Raw genomic sequence first — 12,899 nt, forward strand, 5'->3', positions numbered from 1 at the left:
CCCGGCTCGGCTCCGCTCGGCTCCCGGCTGCGGCGCGGCTCCCGGCTGCGGCGCGGCTCCCCGGCGCGGCTCCCGCACGCCCAGGCAGCGAGCGCGGCGCGGGGTGAGCGCGGCGCGGGGCGAGCGCCTCCCGGCCGCAGAGCCTGCCGCGCGGGGGAGCTCGGCCGCCGCCTCCTCCTCCCCGCCGCCCGCCGCCCCGGGGCTTCCGAAGTTTCTGGGTCACGTGCCGGCCCCGAGGTCGCGCCTGGGAACAAAGTACGCCGCTGCGGAGGGTGCGGGGGAGGCGGCCGAGCGGGCTGGGGGGGGAGCCCGGGGTCTGCTCCCAGGGAGGCCAGCGTCCTGGCACCCAGGGAGTGGGGCCTCTGGCAGGGGGAGGGATGAACGCAGGTGGCTGTGGCCAGCCTGAACCGGGACAGGGACAGGGACAGACAGACCCAGAGGGGGACCTGTGGGGACTTGGCATAAATTGTCCCCGGACTTCGCCTAGCAGGTCCTCTGGGCAAAGGTGTTGGCTTCTGCTGGGCCCCCCATGGCCCCGGCTGCTTCCCTTCTTGTCAATGCAAGGACACCAGAGGCTCAGAGGTAGGAGGGAGACCAGCGCTGTGACCTTCTGTGGAAACACTGTGAGGCATAGTGAGGGCATGTGGCTCTTTAACAGAAAATATGTAAAACTCGAATGAAATAAACAAGTCTATCACTTAAGTGTGTCCGACTCTTAATCATGGATCGGCCTTTTGGCTAGGATCCCATGCATGTGGCCAACACTTTACAGTGTGCACGGTGCATGCACATGGATTGTTTCCCTTTGTTTTTTTAATTTTTAATTTTTAAAATTTCAGTGTACTAGAATTCATTGTTTTTGCACCACACCCCGTGCTCCATGCAATACGTGCCCTCCTTAATCCCCACCACCAGGCTGGCCCAACTTCCCACCCCTCTGCCCCTTCAAAGCCCTCAGATTGTTTTTCAGAGTCCATAGTCTCTCATGGTTCACCTCCCCTTCCAATTTCCCTCAACTCCCTTCTCCTCTCCATCTCCTTATATCCTCCGTGTTGTTCCTTATGCTCCACAAGTAAGTGAAACCATATGATAATTGACTCTCTCTGCTTGACTTATTTCACGCAGCATAATCTCTTCCAGTCCCGTCCATGTTGCTACAAAAGTTGGGTATTCATCCTTTCTGATGGAGGCATGATTCTCCATAGTGTATATGGACCACATCTTCCTTATCCATTCATCCGTTGAAGGACATCTTGGTTCTTTCCACAGTTTGGCGACCATTGCTGCTATGAACATTGGGGTACAGATGGCCCTTCTTTTCACTACATCTATATCTTTGGGGGTAAATACCCAGTGGTGCACTTGCAGGGTCATAGGGAAGCTCTATTTTTAATTTCTTAAGGAATCTCTACACTGTTCTCCAAGTTGGCTGTACCAACTTGCATTCCCACCAACAGTGTAAGAGGGTTCCCCTTTCTCCACAACCTCTCCAACACACATTGTTCCCTGTCTTGTTAATTTTGGCCATTCTAACTGGTGTAAGGTGGTCTCTCAATGTAGTTTTGGTTTGAATCTCCATGATAGCTAGTGATGATGAACATTTTTTCATGTGTCTGTCAGCCATTTGTATGTCTTCATTGGAGAAGTGTCTGTTCATGTCTTCTGCCCATTTTTTTGACATGATTATCTGCTTTGTGTGTGTTAAGTTTGAGAAGTTCTTTATAGATCCTGGATATCAGCCTTTTGTCTGTACCGTCATTTGTCTGTACCGTCTGAACCGTCTTCTCCCATTCCATGGGTTGCCTCTTTGTTTTGTTGACTGTTTCCTTGGCTGTGCAGAAGATTTTGATCTTGATGAAGTCCCAAAAGTTCATTTTCGTTTTTGTTTCCTTTGCCTTTGGAGACATATCTTGAAAGAAGTTGCTGTGGCTGATATCGAAGAGGTTACTGCCTATGTTCTCCTCTATGATTCTGATGAATTCCTGTCTCATGTTGAGGTCTTTTATCCATTTCGAGTTCATCTTTGTGTATGGTGTAAGAGAATGGTCGAGTTTCATTCTTCTACATATAGCCGTCCAATTTTCCCAGCACCATTTATTGAAGAGCTTGTTTCCATTTTTTTAAAGATTTTATTTATTTATTTGACAGACAGAGATCACAAGTAGGCAGAGAGGCAGGCAGAGAGAGAGGAGGAAGCAGGCTCCCCACCAGGCAGAGAGCCTGATGTGGGGCTCCATCCCATGACCCTGGGATCACAACCTGAGCCGAAGGCAGAGGCTTTAACCCACTGAGCCACCCAGGCGCCCCGATTGTTTCCATTTTTAAAAGCATCTGTCACATGTATGTAGGAAAGGAGTCTGAATGGACATATTAAGAGACGAGTGAGCAGAAACTTACGCTTTGGTTGACAAGTCTGTCTTAAGCATCTACTAGGTACTAAGAACCAAGGCTACAATGTAAATAAAGCAGACCTCCTGCCCTTTGAGAGCTTCATCTTGTCCAGGATAGGGAGGAAGTTTAGGCCATTAAATACATGTTGGTAGTGAAATGGAGCAAAGGTGATAATCGAGACGTAGAGAAAGTACCCTCAGAACACAATGGAAGGAGCAATCTAGGGATGGGGTGCTGCACCACAAGAAAGAAATGGTAACATCTTCCGTGGCATTTGTAGCCTGGGGAAGATTTGGAACTGTACAGGGATTGGCGGTGGAAAGGGGGCAGGATCGGGAATTCTGGAGAGAGAAAAGAAAGGAGACAAGGCAGAAAGGTGTAATATTGTCTCAGAAACAGAGTAGTTCTAGGTGTGAGGAGAGTTCCTGGAGAGAAAAACTACACACTTGAGAGCGAATTTATATGTGAAACAGAGATGAGAGGTGACCATTAGAAATGGTGAGAAAAGACTCTGGATGCTGATCTTTTACGACTGCTTGACATCTGAATTCCCCTCTTATCGAGACAGGGAAACTAGAAGGACGGATGAAGGGCTGCATTTTTGCTCTTTTTCCTGCCTTTTTTCTTGCTAAGACCCACATCCCCACCTTACACATGTCTTACAGTACAGATAATGTCTGTCCTCCTTGTACAGGTCAAGGAGTTAATGATTTCCTTGGAGACTTCTTGCACCATATTTCACATCTATGGAGTGACTGGGTGTGGTTGTCATGTAGACCACTAACTCCAGACATCTTGATGCCAAGACTTCTGCTCTGGGGCATAAGTAACTTATGGAGGACATCTAAGCACTAATCCTGTTTTGACTGGTTCCTGGATGTATGAGAAGACATGCACACCAGACCACAACCCTCAATAAAATATTCAGACCCCAAGCAAAAACAAGACTCATTCTCCTTTTCCTTTCCGAGTCCCTCAGATGCTCTGTCAGTATCTACTCTCTCTGTCATCAGTAAACCCTGTTCTCATTTCCTCTCCGCTCATGTTTGACTTCTATCCTATCCTGCACAAAGCCAAGGACCCTCTTAGCTCGTCCTGTGGGACCCCCTCTGGGTCCTCAGACTTAGCCAGCCTACATCATTATTTTTTAGAAACTTCCAACCATGGAGGTCACAGAATCTAGAACAACCTCCCCAAACACCCCAGCTGGGGTACTGGCCCAGGCCACAGGCATGGCCAGGGACCCTCTCACTCTGGGGCACCCAGTGTTCGGAAGCAGCTGGGACAGAGGTCAGGCCACCAGATTGCTCTGAGGTGCAATTTTGGCTGTGGTCTTGCATGTACAGATCTCTCTGTTTTCCAGCCCATTTTTCTGCACCTGGTTCTCCAGCCTTCCTGGCATTTCTGTGGACCACCCAATGTCCTTCCATAAATTCCCTCTCTGTGTATTTTGGCCAGAGATGATTTCTGATACTTGCAATTAAGAACCCTGAATAATATGCTTTGTGAGAGAGATTTGGAGGACTCTCTCCTTTCATAAAGAAAAATAAAATTAAATTAAAATAGAAAATAAGAGTAAAGGAGGTACCAAACATTCCCTGTTTGGTTCTCAGCACAGTCCTAGGTGTTTCACAAGCCTTAATTAACTTCTCTAAGATTAGGTAGCTAGTAAATGACAGAGGTAGGATTTGAAACGACATCTTTTGATGCTAACGCATACGCCCTTACACCATGAAAGGACTGCCTAGACCAGAGAGTTGATGGGACGGCGCATTTGTATTATGCTCTGCCATTTATTGTATGCGTGCATGTGACTGTGTGTGCATGGGCAGGCGCACATAATGCCCAAAAGTGTGAGCCGTGTTTAGTGTCTAAGCCCACAGAACAACAGTCTTTTATGCAACCCTTGGACAACTTTCGAGAGTTGAGAAATTGGGAACAGGAGAGGGACTCAGCAAAGAGAACCTGTAAGGGTACGGGAAGTGGAAAGTGAGTGCCCGCTGAAGAAGTGAGCTTTGGATGTGTGCTCTAAGTATGCGTCTGTGTGCACGTCAACGTGGTTTCAAGAGACTGGGGGAGGAACTTGTGCTAGAGTGAGTCATAGAACCCCGGGGCCTTGTCCACCAACCTGGGCATTTGTTTTCTGTGTATCGCTCTGCATGTCTACCTTCCAGCTGGAGAGGAGCAGTTGGTCTAGCCTGCATCTTCTGGAGTGGCTAGGGCTCCCAGCCATTGCTAAGGAGGTGCCAAACCAGAAATCACAGTGCGTGTCCCTCCCAAATGCACCGTTACTACCAAGCTGATGGAAGGTTAAGAGAAACTTTGAGGGTACACCTAAGGATTCAAAACACGCAGCCTGAGGGATGGTAATAGAAAAAAGGCAGAGCGATGGTATTATTTTCCTGTAGGGTTGATGGTAGAGGTACCAGTATGACATCAGAATCCTGGTGCTTGTCCAAGTGTGGTTTTTGAACTTTCAGCATCAAAATCACATTAAAGTGTTTGCTTAAAATGCAGATTCCCTGGTTCTTGTAAAAAACTAAGATCAGAAACTCTGGGTGGGGCCTGAAAATTCTCCATCTTAACAGCACTTCTGAAGCCCTCTAGGGTTTAAGAGGTACTACCTAATTATTTTTATTGTTTCCCCGGGGAATTGTTGTTGCTGCTTGCAAATGAGCTCAGATTCAGATCTGGAGATGCTCTGATTATCCATTTCTCCTGGCCAGATAGGACAGGACCCCCAGCAGAGACTGGTTTTTCCCAGCCCTGGCAGGATCTGAAGCCCCAATACTTCAAACTCTCTCCTGCAACCAGAGACATACAGGTCAGAACACCGGCCTGAATGGGACCAGAGCAGGACTCTAAGGAAGCCATAGTGGAATCCTGTGTCACGGGGATACAGCGGTGAGTGGACTAGCCAATGGCTACAGTAAGGCTGCCCAGTTTAGAACAGAATTAGGACATGAAGAGAAGTGAACCACCACAAGGAGACATGCTGGTAGCTGGTAGCAACCCCACTGTTATAAATATAATTCAGCTGAATCCTCTTTAAAACCTGATTTCATTGCAGGCACCCAGGCATGCATGTACGTGAATTCTGCTTAACATAGGTCTTTTTAAAGCGCACAGATAACACCACATTTCTACTTCTCCTCTCTGATCTTGACTTCCAGGAAGAATCTATGAGGTGTGACTTGGAAATAGATACCATGTTTCTTATCTAAGTTTTGTTCAGCTTTCCTTCCCTTGTGCTACCTTTCAGGTTTGCTATCTTCCCCCATCTCCCATATCTTCCAAACCACCTTCAGTGACTTATAAGTTTTAAAAAATCCAAATTGAAGCAAAGAACTGAAAAAAATTGGAGATTCTAGGTGCTCTATACTGGAAACTAGAAACATTTTCAATCTGGAAGCCCTTTCAGATTGAGGAATAAATTGTTTCATTAAGAAAATGCTTTAAAGAAAGGAAATGCAAATGTGGAATGCAAGAGCCAAAAAATTTAAAAAGCTGTACTGCGAAGAACAGTGGTAAGTATATAATAAGCAAAAGATTGGGAAAATGTGCTGAAAATTCCATGTACTTGAAGCAGATTTAACCCAAAGGCCTGCTGTCTCAAGCTTCAAAGCAAACGACAGTGACAGTGGTGTAGGGTGCTGAATTAGATGGTGTCTGCCTGCCCCATTCGGAGGCTAGACCCCACTGACAGTGGGCAGCCTCCACCTGAGTTAGCTTTCTAATGACAATTCCCCTGCAGAGGACAATTTCCAAGGACAATGTACAGAAAAAAGAGCAGAACATAAAACTGTATTACGGCATGGTCCAAAATATGGGAAATGCAGTTAAAAGAGGCAATGGAAACAACAGAAGACTAAGAATGGTTATCTCTGGGTAGGACTGTCATTCGTTTCTATCTTCTACCTAATTTTCTAGACTCTCTAATGTTTATACAACATAGAAAAAGTTGCTGGACAAAAGATACAACTGTGCCACAATTCTGTTTCTGGGACATCCCTAGAGGAAGGAGAGAGGCACAAAGAAGAAGTGACAGGTGTTTGGTCAGGCCTGTATCTTTAGCCAGATACAAAGCCTCCAAGCGTACACCTGCTCTCATTCTGTCTCAATCTTAAGCAGTTAATCAAGTTAATTATGAGCAGTCGAGGCCCTGGGAGCCCTTACTGACTGAGGGTTCAACTGTAATTTCTTTGTGAGTTACAGAGCCAAAGATGAAGTAAGCTTGCTTCTTTTTCATGAGCCCTTTCTCTGGTTTTTGCTTTTGTTTCTTTTTGTTGTTGTTTTTGTTTGTTTGTTGTTTTGTTGGTGGTTTTTTTTTAGGATTTACTTATTTATTTGAGAGAGAGCGCATGCAGGGGTAGGGGGAAGAGGCAGAGGGAGAGAGAGGCTTTGAGCAAACTCCATGCTGAGTGCACGGCCCAACTTGGGACTGATCCCTGGACCCCAAGGTCACCACCTGAGCCAAAACCAAGAGTTGGACTCAACCAACTGCACCACCCAGGCACCCCCTTTTGTTTCTTTTTGCATCAATGTTAATGTCCTTTAGAGACCTGAACAACATTAACAGCCCCCCAGATCAGCAGCAGAGACCATTTCAGTGATGGAGCAGTATCCTTTGGCCCTAAGAGGGTAAGATGAAAGAGGGCCTGTCTTCCTGTATTTTTATCAAGGCCTTGATGATTAAGCCAGAGGATTGCTTTTCAGCCCTAAGAATTCTCCTAGAGCCTTTCTTCCCTGGCACAGGTCAAAGTTGGGACCTAAGAGAGGGAAGTGAGCCAGAAGATGTATGTCATTTGATGACCTCACCCCCGGAGAACAGGCAGGGAAGGGAGCTAGAATGAGAGAGCCGGAACACGGAGCATAAAAGGAAACAGCTCAAACAAAAGAGGGGTCATTTGTGGGCTCTCAAAAGCTAATGTTAAAGAACAGCAGCCCTGACCTTTGTGTTGGCGTTGTTCCCTGAAGCTCTTCCATAGAACTGGTAATATCATACTCCCACCCCGGTTCTCAGTGGGTGCCTTAGACACTGAGAGGAACCATGTGGATTTTTGTCTAATTAGTTGCAAACTGTTATAGTTCTTCCTCGCTTTTCCTTATCTTTTCTTCTCTCTTCCCTGAATTCATTCAGTTAGTCCATACACATTATTGAGCACCTACTATATTCTAGATACCACGCTGTCTAGAGATTGAAGATGAAAGGAATTTAAAGATGAATGAGTCACAGTCCCTTATGTCAAAGAGTTTATAGGTGAGATGTAGCAATGTGTGTATGTTGGTGTGGGGAAGAGACAGACATATGGTCTTTAACTGTGAGGGTGTGACAGGACTTATTTTAGGACAAATGCCAGGTATGGTGGTGGAACAAAGAGAGAGGGGTCAATTACTCACTAGGAGTTCTGGTCAGAGATCTCTTCAAGGAAAGGTAATCCCTGAGCTAAGTGTCAAACATGATCTGGGCAGAATTTCTAAAAGCAGAAATGGAGCAGGAGATCATGCAGACAAAAGCAACAGGCGCAGTGCAGAAGGGGCTCTGCTGCCTGTAACATGGCTTTACAAAGGGCAGGGTCAGCAATAGGGCCCGAAAGGGAGGCTGAGGTCAGACCAAGGGGAGCCAGGCTACCAGGTCTGAACTCAATTCCACATGCTATGGACCACACAAGGATTTCTCAGAGAAGAACAAGATTAGACCTGTGTTTCAGCCAAGTTATTCTGGCCACAGGGTGTAGGATGGATTCATGGAAAGAGAGACAACCTTTTCCGTGTGAGAGCTCATTACAAGAGCCCAAAAAGGAATGAGCACCAAAACTAGGCTACAGGGGAGCAGAAATGGGAAGCAAACATTAAATGGGAGAGGCAAGGCAGGGAGACACAAGGTAGGATCTACATGGCCTGAGTGAGCAAGGCAGAGGAATCAACGAGGCTTTGGGTGGAGTTACTTGAGTATGGTTGTGCACTTGGGCAACATTTGGAGGTGATGAGGAACTTGGAAATCCCTCTTTTTGCTTTGGCAAAGCGTTATGTAATAAACATCCTTGAGTATCGATAAGGAACAGCTTGGAATAAGAACGCTTAAGAAGCAGGGATCTCATAGAGGTCAGAGGCACTCATGGGCTGTGCAAGCTGGGGATGTCACTTTACTAGTCTAAGCCTCAATTTCCTGTTCTGCAAAATGGGGATGATTCTATAATCTGTTTCACAAGACTGCCGTGAGAAGGAGAAAGGAGATGGCCCTCGTGCAGTGCTTAGCAGAGTCTGACACAGTAGCTTTCGAGGAACATGAACTAGGATTACTATTATTATCAGCACAGGATACACACTGAACAATGTCAGGGCCTTAACTTAAATGAGCATCAGAAGAAAAACTAGCATTAGGAAAAATATTTTCCTAAAATGCCATGTGTTCTTGGTTTCATAAAACCCGGTTGAAAATCTCTTCATACTTCATGTTAAAAAAAAAAATAGTAGATGTCCTTCAAGTCTTCAGTGGCTTCTTCCCTATATAGGTGAAATCTACGTTTCTTACAATGGCCTTGTAACGCCACATGGTTCGGCCCAAATCCCCTTTCCAAAACCGTCTCTATTTTCTTACTTGCCTGTCTCACTGCACCCACAGACTTGCTTTGCTGTTCCTCACTCATTCTTGACATGTGCCCATCTTGGTGTCTCTGCCTGTGCTATTCACTCTGCGTGGAAGGCTCTTTGCCCGACATCTTCACAGTTTGCTTCCTCACTTCTTCCACTGTTTGCTTAATTTCATTTCCTCAAATAGGGCCTTTTCTGACCACCCTCAATTTCACCTTCAATCAGTGCCTCTTCCCTTATCCTGCATTATTTTTCTTCACTAGATTTATTGTCCAATAGTATGTTCAGACATCTTATTATATACATAGTTGTTTGTTTCTTTCTTGTTTGCATGCCTCACTATAAGTTTTGTAATGTTTAATGTGTTCTTGGCCCTAAAACTAAGTTTGGTACTCCATAGGCTTTCCATATATATTTATTGAATAAATGAGGCACTTCTTGTAAATACCCTCTTGTCTTGGTTTCCCTGGTTTTCTCGTTGCTTCTTTAGACATTCCTTTTTAGTCATCTTTGCTGGGTTTTCCTGTTCTGACTTCTAAATGCTGGTGTTCTCCAGGACTCCATCCTAGAAACTTTTTTCCTCTCTTCACTCTCAGCCTAGGTGATCTATTTCATTTCTATGAATTTAAGCACCAACTTTATGTCCAAATTGCTTCCAAATTCTGTCTCTAGTGCAGAATACCAGACGTAGACTGCAACTGCCTACTTGACATCTCCACTTAAATGTATAAGAGGCATTTCAAAATTAACATATCTATAACTAAATTCTTGATCCCCCCTGCCATTCACACCCCAGCCAAGACCTACCACCCTCTAGAATTTCCGAATAAGAAGATCAATCTGGGCGGAAAGAGGGAAAACTGATCCATTCACATAGAACTTTACTGTAAGTAAGATTGAGGAAAACATCAGTTGTATTAAAGAAGGAGAGGAGCAGGTAATAGAAATTAGGAAGAGCATTGGACCCTTTTTGGTACCAGCACTGTCCTCCCTCCCCCAGTTCTTGCTTTACTCAAGCCAAAACCCTAGGATTCCTCCTCTTCTTTCACTTCTACATCTAATCCATCAGTTAGTTCTTTTTTTTCCCAAAGTATAATTTGGAGCCATCATCTCCCTTTCATTTCTCCTGCTTCTTTTCTGTTCTAGGTCACCATCACCTCTCACATGGACTTCTGAAGAGATCTCCTATCTGGTCACCCTATGCCCACTCTTACTGCTTTGAACCTATTCTCCAAATGGTAACAAGACTGGTCTTCAGCTGTAAACCATATTATGACACTTTTTAAAAAATATCCCTCAAAGACCACCCACACACTTAGTAATACTTGAACCCTTGACACTGCCATGTCCAAATTCCTGCTCATCACTCCATCCTCAGCATGTGCCTTCTCCACATGAGAGGACACTGTAACATCAACCAATCTTCTGTCTATTCTGATGATACATCAAACTATTTATTGTCTGAGACCATTACGTAAATTGTTCCCTCCACCTAGAATGCTCTTTTTAAATTCCTTACATGATTGGCTCTATTCTTTCGCACACTTTCTTGTTTTAAATGGCATCTCCTCAGAGAGATTTGTCCTGATTACACATTGAAAAATTTAGCACTTAAATCTACATATTGTTTTAAAATGTCAAAATAAGGTAAAGCAATCTTGGCCAAGGTAGAATAACAAGGAATGACTTTATCCAGCATCTTAAAGAACTAAAAGTTTGATCAAATATATGAAACAATGTTTTCAGACACTAGACATCAAGGAGCCGAGGTGACTAATCCCTGAAAGAACAGAGACAAACAAGGTGAGCCATGTGATTGCCCCAGGATGCTGTCTGGAGGGAGTGTCCAGAATGCAACAGGAGGAGTAACCTAGGTAGAACCCTGTGGTCTCCCTGGGGTTGAGGAGATGGAGTTGGTGTCTAGGTAGGCCCCAGTGACTAGAACTTGCAGGGCAGAGTACCAGAAGAGAGAGAACAGTAAAAAGAAAGAGCTCTGGAAATGTGCTAAGGATCTCCCTTCTGAATACTGATCTGTGCATGTGTGGGAGGAAACTACACAGTGCCAGAGAAAGAACAACCTGAAAGGATTAGAAGGAACAATCCTTGAAATTCACACAGGGCTAGAAATAGTTTGTATTTCCATCAGCCAAAACGGAAAAACTTCCAAATTCACGGGTTGTCAGGCAGAGTACTAAGAAGGGTATTATATCAGCAAAGGAGAAAATTAGCCCTAAAGGTTGCTCTGATACCAAATTACAAAGCATAAAAGCAAGACTCAAAAAGAAGGAAAAACTATACTCCAACGGTTTCCAACTGTTTCCATAACATAACTCTGTCCCAGAAAAAGCACAAGAATATTTATAAAAATACAAAAATATGCAGCATTCAAAAAGGAAAAATTTACAATTGTCATCAAATCAAATTTTACCAAGCTTGCAAAGAAGCAGTAAGGAGAAAAACCAATCAGTAGAACCAGACCCAGAAACGACACAGATGATGGACTCAACAGATAAGGACAGTAAGAGTTATTGTAACTACTTCTTTGCTGATTTGGATGCCTTTTATTTCTTTTTGTTGTCTGATTGCTGAGGCTAGGACCTCTAGTACTATGTTGAACAATAGTGGTGATAATGGACATCTGTGTTGTGTTCCTGACCTTGGGGGAAAAGCTTTCAGTTTTTCCCCATTGAGAATGAAATTCGTTGTGGGCTTTTCATATACAGCTTTTATGGTATTGAGGTATGTTCCCTCTATCCCTACACTGTGGGAGCATCTAATTAAGAAAGGATGCTGTATTTTGTCATATGCTTTTCTGCATCTATTGAGAGGTTATTATGGCTCCTGTCTTTTTGTTAATTAACGTAGTGAAAATCGATCGTGCAAATCGATTGATTTGCAGATGTTGAACCTTACAGCCCAGGAATACATCCCACTTGGGTGTGGTGAATAATCCTTTTCTTTTTTTTTTCTTTAATATTTTATTTATTTATTTGACAGAGAGAGATCACAACTAGGCAGAGAGGCAGGCAGAGAGAGAGAGGGGGAAAGCAGGCTCCCCACTAAGGAGGGAGCCTGATGCGGGGCTCGATCCCAGGACCCTGGTACCATGACCCGAGCTGAAGGCAGAGGCCTAACCCACTGAGCCACCCAGGTGCCCCTGAATAATCCTTTTCATGCATTGTTGGATCCTACTGGCTAGTATCTTGTTGAGAATTTTTGCATCTGTGCTCTGTAAATCTCCTTTTTGGTAGGGCCTTTGTCTGGTTTGGGGATCAAGGTAATGTTAACCTCTAAAATGAGTTTGGAAGTTTCCCTTCCATTTCCATTTTTTGAAACCACTTCAGAAGAATAGGTATTAGTTCTTTAAATGTTTGGTAGAATTCCCCTGGGAAGCCATCTGGCCCTGGACTCCTGTTTGTTGGGACACTTTTTACGACTGCTTCAATTTCTTTGCTGGTTATGGGTACGTTCAGGTTTTCTATGTCTTCCTGTTTCAGTTTTGGTAGTTTATAAGTTCCCAGGAATGCATCCATTTCTTCCAGATTGCCTAATGTGTTGGCATATAGTTGCTCATATGTTCTTATAATTGTATTTTCTTGGTGTTGGTTGTGATCTCTCCTCTTTCATTCATGATTTTTCAAAATTTGGGTCCTTTCTCTTTTCTTTTTGGTGAGTCTGGCTAGGGGTTTATTAATCTTATTAATTCTTTCAAGGAACCAGCTCCTAGTTTTGCTGGTCTGTCCTGTTCTTTTTTTTTTTTTTTTCTATATCATTGATTTCTGCCCTAATCTTTATTATTTCTCTTCTCCTACTGGATTTAAGCTTTACTTGGTGTTCTTTTTCCAGCTCCTTTTGATGTAATGTTAGGTTGTATATTTAAGACTTGTCCTGTTTCTTGAGAAAGGTCTGTATTG

This window comes from Lontra canadensis, unplaced genomic scaffold (assembly GCF_010015895.1).
Source record: "Lontra canadensis isolate GAN:19392208 unplaced genomic scaffold, GSC_riverotter_1.0 scaffold24, whole genome shotgun sequence".
Taxonomy (NCBI): domain Eukaryota; kingdom Metazoa; phylum Chordata; class Mammalia; order Carnivora; family Mustelidae; genus Lontra; species Lontra canadensis.